Genomic DNA, 19,422 nt, shown 5'->3' with positions numbered 1-19,422 from the left:
CCATTTTTGCCTGTAGATTACATTAAGTGTTGTAAAACCTCAAAGTAACAGGAGAAAACCCTGAGAACAAAACCTACATTTTTGTTAGAGGTGTGAATACTTTTTTTCTAATTTTATCTCATATTGGCCACCAAATTAAATGTATTTTAGTTAGTTAGTTTTTTTTTTTTTATCCACCAACACATAGTAGTGCATAATTGTGAAATTATATGAATCTGGGACAGATTCTGATCTGAAAGCACGTCATTGTATGTTGCCTTGGAGTGAAACTCCTCTCCAGTCTCATGTTTTCCAGCCTTTTTTCAGTTTTTCTTTCCAGATTGCTCTGTTTTTAGCTATCAGTCCTCCTGTTAACTCTTAACCGTTTCCTTTTCTTGCTGAAGAAAACCATCCCTGCAGCATGAGGCTGTCACCACCTTGATCAATGGTCTGCTCAAGGTGTTAGCTTCTCCACAACTTTGCCCCAGACCTGCCCGCCTTGTTGCTTGATCATCACGCCGTTTATCCTCTGAAGCCTTCACAGAAAAGCTGTGTCATTTTTTTTAAAAAACATCTTGAAAATTATATATTATTGTCTTGTTGTATGAATACTTTTGCGAGACACTCTAAAAGAAAATTTTTAGGCTTTTCTTTCACTGGGGGCTGTATGTGTCTGTGTCAATGTTCTTCAGAGAGCTTCTCTGAAGAACATAAATCAAAAGATCTGTATCATGGAAAAATAAGCAAACAAAACAATTCTTGTGAATAACACAGGCATGAGACTTCAGGGTGTAAAAACCTGTGACTTTTATCCTCTGCATCTTTCCTGGATTATCTAAGAATGGCAGCTAAGCAAATTAAAGAGCTCAGGGACATTCACATAATCCACAATCCTAAAACCCTTGTGCTAGTGACCCACTGCACGAGTATGCACAGTGTGTGTGTGACTGTAGTGCAAATGCAGTCTAAGAGTCTGTTGTCAGCTTGTATGAGTGTGTGTGACTGAAGAGACCCCCAGTTGCTCTTTAAAGCTGAGACTGCTTTTTATTTTTTTATTTTCTGGAATAATCAGACCCAGTTCCCATGAAATCGGTCCTCTCCGCGGCTTGTTGAGAGATAGCCTGTTCTGTAGCTGGTTTTCCTGCAGTCCGCCAAGGCCCATTGGGGGCCATTTTAAAGACAAGAAAGGATTTAGAAAGCCCGTCAGAAGAACCACAACCGCACTGGACTTTAACCACTGCAGCTTCTATCAACAGCATATTTGATCTAACAAAGCTCTTTTATTAACGCAATTACCACCAAATGAATAAAATGACCCATTTATTCTGCATGCTGAAAGAGTGTAATTTACTGCAATGTGACATCAAAACATATTAGAATATTATTGAAAAGTTTGATATCTCGTAGATTTATTGAATATGACTTACAGCTTAATTTTTTTTTTTTTTTTTTTTTTTTTTTAGAAATTTTTAATATAACATAAAACCAACACAGATAGCTGCTTGTACCCGTTCTTCTGGTGGCTTCTTCTTGTTGAAGGGAAGTTTTTCCTCTCCTTTTGAATAATTAACTGAGCTTCCTGCACTTTTTGATAACTAGGATCAACTGGATGTGTGTATGATTGAATACAATTTTTTTTGCTTTTTTTTTGTAAAGTGACTCAAGACGACATTTGTTGTGAAGTGGTGCTATATAAATAAAACTGTATTGAACTGAATTGAAGTTATGTTATGGTCATGTGAAGACCTAAACAATCATGTTGTTGTTCTGCAAACACCAGGAACACAATAGTTTTGTGTTTGCACACACGTATCATGGATACGTGTGTGCGCGCGGTGGCTCTTGAAAAGCTGACTATAACAGAAGCAATAACACAATAACTGTTTAAACTTTTTTTTTTTGAAATACTATGAGTTTCAATTGTGTTTAATTTTCCTTTAGCATCAATAAAGTGTTTTATTTTTTAATTTGAACTGAATTTGAAAGGCAGCAGCTCCTCCAAACTTAAACTGACTTTGCAATCCTCTCCAGGTTTCCTTGGTACTTGTTAAAGGTTTTCCTACCACATTTGTTTGGTCCACCAAATATGCCATTGATATCGTTTGTTAAAAGCACTGAATATGTCCATTTTCTTTAGTGATGACCTTTTGTGAGTTGTGGAGGGTGTCATTGACCATCTGCTGAGCGACTGTTTTTTTATTTATTAAATCTGTATAAGATATAATATTGCATGTAATATTCTAGTTTTAAATATCTGTAAACCATAAACAGTCGGTATTAACAGTGATAAATTATTTAGTGTCTGAGTGCAATGAGTATTACACTGGTTTCAGCTTTGGAACTGAATTACTATAATAATAACAATAATAATAATAATAATAATAATAATAATAATAATAATAACAATTACATTTCCGAGATATTCAAATTTTCTGCTGCATAACAGCCGATGTGCAATAGATAGGCTTTTACACACTTCATGAACGGCTAATGTTGCCATTTGACTTGCAGTGGAGCACCTTTCCTCCCAACGACCCAGTGAGTGAAGTCATTATGCTTTCCACTCTCTCAACAGGAGGTGGGGCTTTGGGCGAAAACTTATTCCACCCAGCCTCACAAAGACCAGCGTGCAGTCACAGCCTCTCCTCCAAGCTGTGAGTGCGCACACATCGCCCGCTCTGGTTTGGAACTACATCGCCTTGAATCTGCAACACTTTTTCTGAGCGTCTTTTCGTGGCCGATCGTTAACTACTGTGTGGCCGATTCCATAAGATTGCCCCCTTCTCTCTCTCTCTCTCCCCACCCTTCAAAAAAAAAAAAGCCCCCCCACCAGGACCCGTGAACACTTGAAGCTGTGCGGGAGTGGTCCGGGAACTTTTTCGTTTTGTTTTGTTTTGTTGCCATAATGAGCAGGCAAACGGTCAACCTTGACACCTACAGCCTGTCGCTGCTCACGGCCAAAGAGGACATTCTCAACCTCCGCTCCTCCACCAACTGGTAAAACTTTTTATTAACGCGTTTAGTCTGAAAGTGATACTTTCATGCTTTTGTTGGAACTTCCTTGCTCTTCACGTTGTTTCAGTGTCACAGTTGTGCACAACGAGAGTGCGCACACAGTTGCGTAAGGGGAGGTTTGATTTGAATTAATCCAGTCAGAGATGTAGAAGTGGCCAACTTAGGAAGCTGCACGCAACTTCTGCTATATTTACCAGCTCAGCGGTAGCAGATGTGTGCAACTGTGGTTTATCGCGATGGGGTGATGCACTGACGCTGGGGAGAGCAGCACCTGGCCTGCAGCCTGCTGCTGGCCTCACCCTGGCCCTGCGATCCGGGACTGCTGCCTCTCTGATGGGAGCTCTCCTGGGATCGTGTTTCTGCTGGTGTGCTGATCTCTGACAGGGCTCGTTTTTCAGAGAGAGAGAGAGACTGTTTAATTTTGACGGATAACACTGCATTCATAAGAAACACTTGACGCTGTACACATATTAGATGTCTGCAATAAATGGTGTCTGTTGAGTTCAAAAATATTTGTAGAATTATAGTGTTTTCCTTTTTCTTTTTCTTTTTTTCTTGCTGGCATATTAAAGCATGTCATGTTGTAACTTGACTACCTGACTCTTTGCTTTAGCTTTACTCTCTGTCTCTTTGTCCCAAAGATTGGTCAGTCTGTCACTGTGGCAATGGATCCATCTTTTCAAACAAAAGCAGCCTATTTTTCTTTGCATTTCCTTCTTGTTTACACTTCAATTATTAGGGGCGGGGTTCTCTTTAGGCACAAATGTGTCACCTCTAACATATTTCTCATTAGGCATACTTTGGTAGTACTGGGTAAGATCTCCTTTGGGCTTCAGCACTGCCCAAATTGCTTTTGTTTTGCATTGAACAACAAATGGAAAATACAGACCAAAATCTGACGTATTGACAAAAGACTTCAAAAAGACTTTTCATCCACGATGTGACTCTCTTGTGATTGGGTTGAGCGCTTGAAACTTTGAGACAGTTGGAGTACAATGAAGTCATTGCCACCTTCAAGAACCCAGTTTGAGGTGATTTGGACTTTGGTAATTGGTGCATTATGCATTATCCTTCCAGTGTTATCCATTTGAAGATGGGTTCACTGTGGTCATACGGGAATGGACATCTGGTAGTCTGTGGCATTTAAACGATTCACAACGAAGATGCCTCTGTGCCGAGTGTCTCTATGGTTCCTTCGTAGCAAACAGAAGGGGCAGCTGGCATGGTCTTCAGCTGCAGATGGTTGTCTGATTCATGGTACGATTTGTTGTTTGTTCAGCATACCTTGGTTGCAATGAGTAGTTATTCAAGCTACTTTTCCCTTGACATATTCTCAATCTAACCTGCCTATTCTCCTCTAGACTCACATCAGTGAGGCATTTTCTTACACACACCTACTGCTCACTGGATATTTTGCTTTTCAGAACTTTCCTTGTTAACCTGCAAGATGGTCTTTTCTTTCTGACTTTGCTATTGAGTTTGCTTTATTAAGCATTCACTGAGCAGGTCTTGATTGGAAATAGCAAGAACTTTACACTGGTTAATTATCATTTTCTTAAAGCCTTGGTGTCTGAAAATAGGAAAAAAAAGAGAAAAAAACCCCAGAGAGAATCACTTAACAAGCTGAGTAAGTGAAGTGGGAAAGGAATTTGGCAATGTTTAAGCTCCACCCAGTCTTTCAGTGCGATTTGGAAGGATTTAAGGATTGAGGAGTTGTCCATCCAAGCTAATATGTATGTTTTTAATGTAGACATGAACATGTGCGTCTCAAGGCACTGGAGAGTTTGTTTAGAATGGGGTGAGAGGCTTGGTTCACTGAAGGATCCCGCCCCCCACTGTGTGACCTTGGGGTCCGTGTGTGCATTATCTAATGACCTTGTCTTCTGAATGGGAAGCAGGGCTTTTGTCAGCAAGGCTACCAAAAAAAAGAGAGGAGCGTTTTCAATGCGTCCTTCATTCGGACCTCCGTGCTCTGTGTAGGGCTTTGAAAGCCTCCGCCTATTCTCTTTGAACACCAAGAAGTTTGTTCCTTCTGGGCTGGAAACGTGCACTGTGTGCATGTGTTATGTGTTTGTTCATGTAATAAGAGAACTGAAGAAAAATAAACTGAAAAACGTCAGGTTTTATGTGATTGTGTAATCCTCTGTTCAGGAAACCACCACAGTTGCCTGGAAAAGAAATTCAGATTTTGATTTTACATCAAGGGTGAATTTAAATGCAACAATGAAAGCATACATTTCCTGGAGAGGCCCAAAATCAAGACCTGCAGCTGCTGAGCTAAACATGTAATAGCAAAGGAGTGCATGCTCACACATTACAGTTTAGTTTGAGTCATGCTAAGCTTCTCAGATGGGAGATCAATGCTTGTGAATGGCTAATTAGGGTAACACTTTATTTGAAGGGGGGTGAATAAGACTGTCATGACACTTTCATTAACATGACATAACACCTGTCATGAACCTGTCTTTGTTCTGACAACTTGACATTAACCAATAAATCATTACTGATATAAATTTGTTATAAAAGTATTACTGATTGCACTTTAAAAATGAGGTAACTTTATATTATTAAAGGTAAAGTTTAAACAGTAATGATTTCTTTGTTAATGTCAAGTTGTCATAACAAAGGCATTTTGAATAATGTCAAAATTGTATTAAAAGTGTCATAATTTACCGAATGACGCTTTATGACAACAGTCATAAATATTCATGAAGGCTTATTCATGTTCATGACAGGTGTTATGTCATGTTTATGATGGTGTCATGACAGTCTTATTCACCCCCCTTCAAATAAAGTGTTACCCTAATTAGCATATTGAGATCTTGTGGACTGTGACAGAGTCCTTCAAATGCATCTTTTCTGCAGGACATTGAAACTGTGTGTGAAGCTTTTGGAAAGACCCATAATTTTATTTTTATGTCAATATTTTTTAAAACATGCATTCACAATCCACTCTTTGAGTCATCTGTTTTCATAAGCTGTTTATTTTTTATGTTTAAGTAGGTTGTATTATTTACTATGCTGTACTTGGTTGAGTCTCAAGTCCAAAACATTGTGAGAATTTTGACTTGGAAAGTTAGACATTGTCAAGAATAATATCTAATATGACTGTGTGTATAAAAAGTTTATTTGCACCTCAGATAGTCTGTGTCACACTGAATCAGCGGCACTAAAGGTTTTGTGTAATCCCTAAAAATGAACATATTTCTTTAGTGTCTTTTAATGGAAACAGATTGTTATTGGCCTGTGATGCCAATACAAGTTAGCTTGGCTGCTGACCTTATAAATGCACATCCTGCTGGAAGGTGCACAGTTTGAATGTGATGTTTTACCCAATCAGAGACCTGGCTTCAGGTCTGAAAGCGGCTATAAGTCTGATTGACAATCAGTCAGGATTAAAAGGAAACAAACTATTTCAGACATAAGTGATGAAGTCAGTGTTATGTCTAACTTAAAAGAGACGACTTGGCAAAAGATCAATTTGTAGTTGTGTCTCTAGGCACTTTGCTAGAGGCAGCCTTTTATGGAAACAGTACCCTGTAAAATAAGCATAACATTAAAAAAAAATGTGGTTTTAAAACCTCAACATCAAATTAGCAAAATATGTCCGTAAGAAGCAGAAATATATAAATCTAGGACCTGACACATACCTGGCAAGTGTCATCTTATTTTCAAGACAAAATGCTATGTCTGTCCAAGCATCCTTGCTTGATATATTGTCTTTGATGTATCTAAAAAAAAAGAGGGTTTTCTAACCAGTTAGGCATAGCACCTGTAGGTGCAAATTAAAATGTAACCATCTCGCCTGTGTGTAGGTTGTATTTGGCGATCATTTTATGCAAATGATTCTGAAAATAGTCAAGTACAATGACTGAAATAAGTATTTTTCAGAAAACAACCTCTCTCTGAAATGTAAGGTTGATTTTTCAATCTGAAACAAAAAAACAACAACAAACTAGGTGTTTGGCCCTTTTGTCCATTTCTTTAGCTCTTGTCGGTGGGAAAATATTTCCAATTTACCCAGAGCAATGAAACAAAATTTATTGAGGTGGTTTTACTGGAATAGACATTGACACTTAATAATTGCTTAATGTTTACCAATGATCAGAAAGGATCTAACACTTCACAGGGAAAGTCTTTCAATGTGAACATTTTTGGGGGTTGAAATCTTGTGCAATCTGTCATCACATAGTAATAGATAGTTGCATTCACTCCCATTCTACCTCAAGCAACTCTGGCAACTTTTAAGACCTTAACTTTGCTTCAGTAAGTGTACAGATCATAAAAATCGCCTTCATATATTGAAACACAACACACCATCCCAATTTTAGATACAAATCTACATTAAAGAACTATTTGAGCGTTAGGGCTACCTTAGAGTTGGCTTAATGTATACTGATGACTAACACATTTTAATTTGTGACATTATTTTCTCCTCCAGCACCATGAACACAAGTAAATTACCAGTTTAAATAAGTGTTAGCTCCTCCATTTCAGCACAGGCCTGGGGTGTGTGTGCTGCTGCTACTTGCCAGAAATTTCCACTGGCTCATGCATGATTAATTGATACCTTAAGAGTCACTAAGTTTAAGGTTACTTACTTTTAAAATACACCTGTGGGCATAAAGAGAGCATAGTAGGAAGAGATACAAAATGTGTGTGTGTGTGTGTGTGTGTGTGTGTGTGTGTGTGTGTGTGTGTGTGTGTGTGTGTGTGTGCACGTGTGTGTGTCTGCTGATGCATCTGTTTATGATCATATAGTAGGAAACTATATCAAAAAGCTTCCCATAGTTTGAACTTCTTCTCCCAGGTTCTGCTTTTTTGCTCTGTTCCCTAGGTATCGACAAAGATTAACCTGTTGATAAAAGTCAAATTAACACCATCTTTTGATATACAGGCTCTTATGTAATCCCTATCTGAAGCTGTGTAAGACACTACAGATAACCTCGCTGCAGACGGGCGAGACAGCATTAGTTTTCACCATTGAGTCAAAACAAGGCCTCTGAAGTTGAGCACACGACCATGACGATGGAACCAGACTGATTGAGCTTTCACACAAATAACAGCATAGCGTAAAAGCAGCTTACTGAAAACGGGAAGTCAAGGAGTGTGCACTTTGAACCAATGCCCAGTCCCCTCTCTGATTTAGTCTCTCTCTGTGTTTGCTTCTTGCACAACACCTGGCACTGGCTACTCACGTGACATTGATCACTACTGATTTCCAAAGAAATGCTTGTGTTTTTGCTCTTGTTTATTTTTTCATTTTTTATTTTATTTACAGTGGAGCAATCGCAAAACCATTTTAATATATCTTGTTTGCATTCGATCATACTCGTTACCGGTTTAGGCTTGTAAAACTGGTATATATGCAAGGAAATAGCGAATTCTAAGTAATCAGGCCACATATCTCCAGTTTGAAAGACTGAAAGATATTGTACCATACCATGTGGGTTGTAACCTTTAACCAACCCGCTGCTGCCTGTGGGTGGCCTCTTTCACAATGATGATAGCTTTGCTATACTGGCTATTATACTGTGTTTCTCAACTTAGCAAAAACTTGGAGTCAGATTTCATAACGTATCACTTAACAACTGCTTTCTACCTTCCTAAATATTGTTTAGATTAATTTAGGCACTCACAATGAAGCTGCAGAGTAATGGCAGCCTTTAGACCTGATGAGACACGACTCCACATGGTAATACTGACTTAGTGCTGTGTGTGTGTACGTGTCTACTGTTTATGTTTGGGTACCCAGTTGGGTTGAAGACCACTAACTGACAAAAGTGGGACTGCCACGCAGAGCCTTTTAAAGGGTGCAATTAAAGTTTCATGACTTTATGGCACTCCCGTGCTGTTATTTGTCTTGGTGTCAAATGTCTTTTGGGAGCAAAATGACGATTTGCTCACTTAACAATTGAAACTTTGAGACTGTATCCAGCAGATATAATATAGCAGATATAATATTTGTGTTTTTACTCTCATTAAAAGTTTTTTTTTTTTTTTCTCCCAAATTTATGGAGCCTAGACCTGGTTTGTGGGCTCATGGTATAACAATGTTTAAAAAATTTACTGAGCGAAAACATCAAAGTAACTTGTAATATTGTTTCGTTGACATACATTATTTTGAAGAGATGCGAGAGAAAGTGCCAGATTTATCTGAGGTGTCTCTCTGGTTGTATGTAACATGCATGGACAGCCGGAGGAAGGTTATTAAACTTTTCTCACAAAAAATGCTGTTGTGGAAATTAAAATAAATGAACGTCATTCTTAACTTGACAAGGCCATTTTGAAGCTACAACTGGCAAGCTGGAGATGTCGTATCTGTAAAGCCGATGATTGGAGGCTAGCTTGTCAAGCACTTGTTTTACTTTTTAGAACTTTTTTAGGAGAACAATCAAAATATGTAATATTCTTTTACAGGGGTGTCTCACTTCAACTTCAACATGTTTCCTGCATGTTTTAAATGTGTTCCTATTCCAACATGGTTGATTGAAATGGGCATGATTAGTTCATCAGGTATGAAGAAATAGAAAAAAAAAAAATTGTAAATATACAAGCCTCACTTTAGATGCTGCAAAGTCATCTAAACCAATGGCATACTGAATTCTCAAAATCACTCAACCCTAAAGGCATTCTGTTTATTACAGTACCAAAAGGAATTGTCTCATTTTTAGGCCAACAGTGGTAGACACAACAAAATGTGTTATTGCTTCACTTAGAAAAGGATATGCGGGAAGACTCTTTGTTTGTGGAGCTTGTATTTATTTATTTTTCCTAATGCGCAAAAATTCCAGTTTGGTACGCAGTAAATGGTAGAACCAAGTAATATCGGTACTCCAGTTAAAACAGGTCTGTCTTAAAATAAATGCATTAAATCAATGTTAATCACAAGAGGAAGATATTCAGCATTATCATCAGTAGAGAGAGCGTCAGAAGAAGCTTTGGATAAAAAACGGAGAACAGTTTGCCCTGCCTTATATGAAGCTGGCATCATTTGGTGTCTAGAATGCCGATTAGATGGATTTTCTTGTACCAATTCAAAGAAAGGCTCCAGTCAAATTGAGGAATGTGACATTTCCCCAATATCAGGCTTATGAAATTAGTTTAATAAGGTTCTGATTTGTGGAGGTTTTCTTTAAAAAACAGTAAAAGTAAAAAAAAGTATTTGTGTGAAATGAACCAAAGGACCCATATTCCTACATTTTTGAAACAAAAATTACACTAACATTTTTTTTCCCCCAAGTTGTTGCTATCTAACACAGAAACTTCAGAAATGATCTGTTTATTGTAATTCATCAACGCCAGGCTGTAGCTCAGAGTGGTTATGACTTATAATCCTTTTAAAAGTTTCTGTGAGAGTTCCTGTGTACAAAAAACAAAACTCTGGACATTAAGTACATTAAAACTGATTTTCTAATCATGCAGATTTGTCGTGCGTGAATCTTTAGAGTAACAGAGGAACCAGTTCTTTTAGCCAAGATACTGGTTCTATTTCACTGAAAAGTCTGAACTCTGAGCTGTAAATGACGCCACATCCGTGTCGGTCACCATCTATCCTGAGGTCAGCAAATAGGAACTTAGAAATTCTTCACTTATGAACTTAGGTAGCCTGTGGGTTTTGCACGTCCACACATGACAGCGTCATGAGTCCTGCTTTGATACGACTGGAATGTGATTCTTCCTTAACAAGGATTGACAGTGTTAATCTTTTTTAAGTGAAAATGCCCGGAAGGTTGCTGACTAAATGCAAATCTCAGTTAAAAAACCCCACATGTTTTTGTTTCATTTGTCTGTTTTTACCTTCATCTATAACTTGTAATCAGTTTGAATTTGACCCAAATCAGTGACGGGAACTGTTTGTTGCTTAGTTGGTGGAGTAACAAGGATATAGTTCAACTGCAGTACAATAGAAAGGCTTGAAAATAAAGAGAATGTTGTGCAAGTAACCATGTGCATGCTGAAACATTCTGTCATACTGTCAGTCTGTGCCAAGTATAACACAGCTATCATTCAGTGTTATTTTGCTTGTAATTGCACAATTATGAAATCACCACACACACAACCAACAGACAGAGCACACACCATAAAAAGGACATACACACTGCCTCATTCTTATTGCTGTTCTGACAACAGTAATCTGCGTCGCCATGGTTATTGCCCTGCTCCCCGGCTGTAGCTGTGGACTCTTATGGGTTAATTCGCACTTTGCAGGAAAGTTGCATTGAATGTGTTGTCTAGCCTGAGAACTTTAGCTGCCTTTCTCCTGTCGTGTTTATTCGCCTGGCTGTTGGGATTGATCAGTGGGTGCTGGTTGAGAGCTGAAGGGGTCCTGTTGTCCTGACGACCCCAATGGGAAAGCTGGGTTGTTTGCCAGGAGAAAAGCGAATGAATTGAGTGAGACGAGTGGAAAGGGACATGAAAGGCTGAGGTTGGGCAAAAGGGGACATTTCTTTGAGAAGACAGAGGAATAACTTGTCAAGAAGTGGCAAGAAAGAGAGAGAATTGTAGACGAATGGAGAGGTTGCAAAGACGAGAAAATGAGACACATTAAGGAAGCGATTGGAGATAAGATGTCTTTCTGCTTTTTACTGGGCCCATAATAACTATGATAAGGTGCAAGGGGGCAGAGGGGGTATTCTTGTGTTTATACAAGTCAGCATGAACAGGAAATGCCACATAGATCCCAGCAGACCATGATTTTAGGGGAATTATATCTTTTTTTTCTCTTCTTTCTTCCCATTGCCTGTAATGTGTACAACAGCAAATTCAGACACTCAATTTACCAACAATTTACTACACAGAGTTACCTAACATCTGCTCTGTGCTATTTTAATAAAATCATCTGCTCTTGTTTATGACATATTCCTCTGCCCTCTTTTGATTCCTCCAATATACGGTGATTGTTTCCCATTGAGATTCTATTGTCAGAGGTGCTCCTCCATTCATACCTGTCTACATCCCCTGGCACTTTTCATCCTTTTTTCTCAGTGGGAACTCTTGAATGGGTTTCCTTCTCTTCACTTGTTTTATCATATAACTTTTTAAAGTCAGGCCCTAATGGCAGTAAACCTCTTCCACGATTTTAAGTAGAAATTTCTTATATTTTTAACTGTATTTTATCAACAGGTGATCAGCTGATAAAAAAACTTCAATTAAACTCTGACTTGTGCATCTCTATGTCTTTTTGTGGAAGTCCCTATGGTTTAAAACATTTTGGCCACTTTGCATGCAAGATGAGATTAAAAAAAGGGGGGAAGGATACAGGTTTGCCAGTTAATATTAAACTTGTTTGGCTAATCTTTTATAATTTCTCATAATTCAATGTTTTCCATGTGTGTTCAAGGCTGTGTCTTAGATATACAAAACATACACACCTACTCTACAATAACACACCCTTATCTTTTGTGAAGGTTGTAATTATATCAGAGATACAGGAATGCTAATGCTCGGTGTGCAGTCGAAACGTGAGCTGCTCTGTTTGCACTGTGACCGCTCCATGTTATCTGTGGATTGTTTCAAGGCCGTAACATGAAGCTGTCGGAACCACCGTTTGTCTACACTTTGGCTCCTCATCTGATAACGCAGTGCTTGCTTCTGGGTCATTACTCTTGCTGTCGATGGCGTGTTTTGTCTGCGTTTCTTCCGAAATTGTTGTGTGGATCGACATCCGCAAAGCAGTAGCTTACTTTTTGTCTCTCTTGCCCCTCTCGGACCCCCGCCCACCCTGCCATTTGTTTCCATCTGCCTCAGCAAAGGGAGGGCTGTTTTCTCTCACTGGTCCTTGGCAGTGATTTAATTACTTATTTGTTTACTTTGTCATATTCCAAACTTCTCTGGCTCCGTGTTCTGCTGAGAACAGAGATTTTCCTCCCTCCCCTCATCCTTCAGCATTCCAACCAGTCCGTTCTGGCCTTTAGCTCCTCACCCCCACTGCCTGATATTGTATGCAATCTATTGTTTACATTTTAACCAAGTTTTCCTTCAATTAACTGACTGTCACTTTTTTGTTCTTTCATCCCCCCTCGACCCCCATCATGTCTGTCATATTGCTGTCTATTTACTATTCTCTCGGGGCCAAATAGTTTCAGTGGTCTGTAATGGTCTCCAGAGGGAGTCTGATTTGTCCTCCACCCTGTCAACTATTATACAGATCACTCAGTGTTTCTCACTGGGTGGATCTGAGCAAATGGTCAGATCCATTTGCTCAGATGGATCTGACCATCTGAGCAAACATAAAGTATACTGGGAGATGATTTTTATCTGCGAAAATGTTACTTCACCTGAAAATCTCTTCAGAAACTCTTAATTGTGCTGATATGCTGTTTCTTTTGTTCTTTGAACAATATTATATATGATATATTTATGTATTTGAAGTCATTGTAGCTTTGTAAATGTTCCAATAACGTCTTTGCTGCTCTCACTTTCTGAGTTTAGAAGCCTAACCTTTTTAGTAGATAAAAAATACAAATATATTTTTGCTTAAAAATTACCGGTATGTAATATAGAAATGCACTTCAGAAGTGAGAACAGTGCCTCAGTTCATAAGCTATTCATATTTATTCAGGCTTCTCTTTATAGATAGAAATGAAGAAGTTTGTTGCTGTTGCCATGTTAGCAAGACCCGTGTGACAAGATGAGTCACAAATTAAAGATTACTTATTTGTATCACAATTTCTTTGTGAAACTACTTGTGCACGGTCGATTTAAATGTCTGCTTTCAAAAATGAAAATGAGACGAACATACATCTTTTGATAGAGCAATATTTGACAATCATAATGTTTGGATTTATTGGACATTTACTTATTTTTGACTTGAAGGCACTCTTTACTACATCATTAAACTTTACAAAACCCATTTTAGAGCCTTGCCATCGTGTTTTGTAGAGCCAATTTGTAAAAGGGAATGCACTGGTTCATGTGCAGTGCTTGGTGGATTGCATCATAGGATGTTCTTATTATTTTGTTGACCCAACAAATCTTTTCCTTAAGCTGTTTTCCAAGGATTGTCTTCTCTAGAAAGTACAGCAGCAGGATATTATTCTTAGATTAATGGACCACATCAGTGCTTAAAGGCATCTTACTTGTGTTTTCTTTTTTTCCGTTATATCTCCTAAAATATGCCAAAGACTCACAAGCAGAATTAAAACCAACTTGGTTGCAGTTCCTCTTGCCCTCTGTACCACAATCATTGGTATTTTAATCACCAGTAGATTTCAATCTAATGCCTGTGATGGGTATTGATAACAGTGAAAGCTACATTTGAACCAATGAAGCTCCAGTGGCAGTATTTTGAAGGAGCCCTGACTGAACTCTTAATATCATGTCTTACTGACATAATGAGCCCTGAGAAGTTTTTACATAAACATCATTTTGACATCCAAGTTTAACCACTTAAAACGTGACCAAAAAAAAAAAAAAAAAAAAAAAAATAAAAAAAATAAAAAAAAAAAAAAAAAGAAACTGCACTCTTTCAGCAGTTTGAAGTGCTGGATAGGACAACATTAAAACCTAGTTTTAAAAGTAACTAGTGCATGCTTTTGCCCTGTGTCAATGCTTTATAGAAACATATCTTATTGCAATTTAAGCCAAATGTTGTTGACACTGAAATTGTTGCCCGTTCTTCATTGTAAATTAGCCGAAAGCTCAGGAAAATCAGATCGTATGCATCTGTGAATAGCAATATTCATTCTTCGCTACCGATCCTCAAGTGGATTGAAGTCTATTCCACTAACCAACCAAAAAATGGCGGGTTGGTTCATTGTAAGAGAGTCACTCTTGTGATGCAACTCGGGTGACCAAGCCCCAGCCAATCGGAGACCGACAATCTTCTGATGCTTTCAGTCTGACTCCACATGCGATTAGGTTCTAAGGAGGCTGGTACCATGACACTGTTAGCAGTTCCATGGTACCATTAGATGCCTCTCTGCTCCATCACACCTGAATCAAATTAATAGTTCATTTCCAGGCCTCTGCAGAGCTGAAGACATTTAGCCATCTGGCTTAGGTGTGTTGAAAAGGGATGCAACTAAGTGATGCAGAATAACTAAATTTGAGTACCTCTGCACTTGAGCCACATTCACCAAATAACTTTCACAGACACAGTCGCAGACACGCTCATTCAATAATAAGTAGATCAACAGGCGATGTGGGGTTAAGTGTGTTGCCCAGGGACACATCGACATGCAGGAGGAACCTTGGATCAAATCCAAAACTTTACTTTTGTAAGACCAATATTCTTCCCACTGAGTCACAGCAGCCACCAATGAGTCTATAGAGATGGGTCCGCTTTCCGTACCACCGTAGTTAGAAAAGGGAAGAAGGACAAAAAGAAAAAAAAAAAAGAAAACAGGTAGTATAAATATTACCTGTGATGCTTCACTCCACAGAATACACATGTACAGAATATTTCTGTATAAATATGTACACATATGTACACTCTTTCTCTTTTTCCACTCTCCTTCTCTTTGTAATATCCACCAAGTCATTTATTTTATTACTTCCTTCTTAGTCACAACCCCTCCTGATAAGTCTCCATATGTCTCTGACTGTTGTAGGAATGTGTGAAGCTCTGGGGCCGCTCTATAGAGACTGTATGAGTAACAAGCTCAGTGGCAAGAAAAAAAAAATAGGAAAAGAGGAAAAATGACTTTTTAAGCAGTCAGCTCTTGCTAGACTTATTTTGCCCATGTTTGGACAGAGGAAATGAGTGAGTTGTGCTACAGGGACGTCTCCGGGCTCCCCAACGCAACATAGACGGAGAGGTAGACTAAGAGACGAGTTAAAAATAGAAACAGGAGACAGGTCAGCTTTGAGCAGAAAATGAGGATTTGGGGAGCTGAAAGGGGGTAAAGGGAACAAAAACGCATTCATCCCTATTGCATGCAAGAATGAAATTAATAGATAATCTTTGGGCTAAAGAGAGAGTTTTATGAACAAAATAGAAAACTTTCTTGGAGGAAAAGGTGACTAGCTGTATTCCTTGAAAGTCTACAGAACTGAGATGATTCAGAGAAGGAGAAAAATAATAACATTTTGGTAAAGATCAGTCTGATATCTAAATATGGAATTCAAGTTGGGGGGGATCAAAAACAAAACAACACAATTTTGTCTCTGGTCCAAGGATTTATCCTTATCTGTTATTAAAGTGGTAGGATGAAAAAAAAAAAAAAATCTTCTGAAATTACATAACAAGAGAAGCATGCCCTGTGTTTTACCACACTCAAAGTGGATGCAGCCTTGGTGTAGGGGAATGTTTGCATTGTTGACGACAAGGTCTGCTTCTGCTAACCTTAAAATGATAGATCATAACATGTTTGTTGTTGGGGGGTTGGGGGGGGGCATGAAGGGTCTGAAAACCCCAAACAAACCACTGCAATTGCAACCGACTCAAAATTCCAGCAGATTTCCCTTTGTGTGGGAGCATGTCTGTGTTTGTAAACTGCTGGATGCCTTTTAGTGCTTTTTTTTTTTTTTTCATGGCTGTGTCGAGTTTCTAACCGTGGTAATAATGTCGAGATCTTATCTGTAGAACATACTATTTTGAAAACTTTATGTTTTAGATTATTATATTGCTTTGCCTCCACCTCCCCCCCCCCATCCTCCTCTTTTCACATCCCTTAATGGTGGCCTCTTTCTCTACTTTTCAAATCTCTCCTCTTCTCCTCCCTCTGAAGTCATAGCTGGCTGCATTTGGAGGTGGGCTGGAGTAGAGTGAGAAAGAGAGTCTGTTTTTCCCATCTGTTGCTCGCTCCATGTGTGTGGAGGGGCCTATCTGGTCTATTAGCTTAGGAGACTTTACAATTTCTGAAGCTGCTTATGCTACCATGGCACTGCAGTGATAAAAGTGGCACACAATGCAAACACCAGAGCTTCCTTTGGTTTATTGCACACTGTAGTTCATCTAGCAGACAATGCCATAATACAGCTGTGTCAGCAGCAATGGGGCGGTCAAGAGGGTGTAACTACAAAAACAGCCTGTATTTGAGTCTGATTGACATGGAGTGTCATCAGTTTGAGTTAAACCACTAAAAGACAAAATGAATCAACAACATGATGCATTTTGGTGCAGATAACAAGCATACTAACCTATCAATACATACAGAGCCTTGTCTCCAGAAGCTAACCGAAAGAGTAGAAAGCAAACCGTTCTATGAAAAGCGGGTCATACAGTCATCGACTGTATCCTAATGTAAATATAAATGATGTCATGTAAAACTAGTTATTAAGTGCAAAACCGAGTTTGGCATGTTTCTTTCTACTGTCTTCTGCACACAAGCTTACTGAGTTGTGAAGGTAATTGTCATGTTGTTGTTTTTCTTTTTTTTTTCATGTTGCATGTAGGGCCAAAAGGTAGATAGAAACTTAGGATGAACATGGTAGAGGTTTAATCATTTAATCAGAACACGTACATAACTTACTCAACAATACCAGGATGTGGTATATTTGAGCATGACCTAGACGTAGATATGTTATTCACGTTTACCATCATAACTGAAGATTTTAGGCATTGAAAACAGTTCACATTTAAACGTTTGATAACTGTTTGTTAAAAGACTAAAACAATTCAACTGTTGCCCTTTGATGCTTTCAATGCAAAGATTATTGTATTTGCAAAATCCGGCTGGTAGAACAAAGTGTGTGTCCCCCCCACACACACACACACACTCATTGTGTTGTCAAATGCATGCCTGCGCCCTGTGGGTGGAGAATTAGCTCATGGAGCTGGACTCAGAGGGACAGTGACATTTCCTTGTAGACACTGACCTTTAGGAACACTGGAGAACCAAGGATCCATAAACTTAGGCCAGTGCCTTGGTTTCGAATGAATGGAGCAATTGTACAGTTTTAAAATAAATGTTTTTCTAATTTAATTTTTATTTGATCATTTTCTTTTCCTCCAGCTTTCTACTTTTGCCCTTCTATGGCACCTTGTAGAGAAAATTTGCTATCATATACAGCTCTGGAAAAAAAATAAATAAGAGACCACTTTGAATGATCAGTTTCTCTGATTTTACATCTTGTAGGTACATTTTTGAGTAAAATGAATGCTGTTTTATTCTATGAACTATTGACAACATGTCTATGAAATTCCAAGCAAAAATTTATTATTTGCAGAAAATGAGAAATGGTCAAAATAACGAAAAAGATGCAGCGCTTTCAGAACTCAAATAATGCAAAAGAAAACAAGTTCATAATCATTTAGAAACAACAATACTGATGTTTTAACTCAGGAAGAGTTCAGAAATCAATATTTGGTGGAATAACCAGGAGGTTTTCAGTGGGGTTCTTGGTGTTTTCAGTGGTCTCTTAATTAAGGGTTAGGCTAATCCTAACCCCCCCTCTGTCATACTTTTCCTGTGTTACTTCTGCCACTTTAAATTAAACCCAAAGGAAACAAAGAGTTCATCAGCCTCATGAGAGAGAGAGAGACAGTGAGCTTTTTTAGGGACAAATTTGCAAAGTTTTTACTAAACAGACTTCAGAGAAGGTTTGCACTTTGCCTTGGTGACGTGATAGAAACCTTGTAAACATTTCCATTACAAGGACAATAAATAATAAATGAACACTGTTGTCCTGCCCACTCATGCAGTTGACCAGGATGCGACATGATGAATAGGGTGCACAATATGGTTAGTGTGTCCTCAGCGCACTAAGCTCACTAACCTGTTATGTGCTTTGTTCAATGGAAAGAGAGAACAAAGGCAGGTTTGTTGTGAAAAAGACATAACCGAGTGATTTATAGATGGAGATAATGGGCGTGCTAACAACTTGTACGCTAGACTTCTGCTGTTTTGTCCAGTTTGTCAGTAGCTAACCAACACATTTTTAAATGCTGTCTCCTCCTACTGCATACACACATCCCACATACTCACACAAGCATCTTTCACCTCTGACCTGCTGTAATGGCTGCTTATGGCCCCTCTCTACCCTGCTCCAGATGTTATTGACAAGGCGGAAGATTTACACACATTCAAATTCTTGTACTCTCATGCTAGATGAGTCACTTCGTCTCACTTTTAGACCATCCAGTCAAAGTTGTACTTGTCTTCTTCAAAGGACTCATGTAAATCAAGTTGATGTTCAAGACAAAGCTATCAATGAGTAGATAGTTGATTTAAATGCTGAACTTGTAATTTCTTTACCTCTTTTTCACTCTGTCTTCTTTATCACTCGAATCTGCCTTGGAGCATCAGCTACAAAACAAATTAATTATAGTGCTCTTAACTAAGCAATAGAGTTGTGTCTCAATGGTCTCATGAAAACACATCTTAAGTTGAGTTGCCACAGTGACAGTAGACTGACTGAAGGGTGTGGTAGGACAGGTTTTCACCTGCAAAATGCCTAAAACCTCAGAGCTCTAAGTAGCGCTGGTTGTGTTTGTTTCACACCGAGGAGCCATCCAAGTTTGAAGAAAGCTCTGTGAATGTT

Source organism: Poecilia formosa, unplaced genomic scaffold, assembly GCF_000485575.1.
Source record: "Poecilia formosa unplaced genomic scaffold, Poecilia_formosa-5.1.2 Scaffold5, whole genome shotgun sequence".
In the NCBI taxonomy this organism is placed as follows: Eukaryota; Metazoa; Chordata; class Actinopteri; order Cyprinodontiformes; family Poeciliidae; genus Poecilia; species Poecilia formosa.
Note: the sequence above shows the minus strand (reverse complement) of the source record.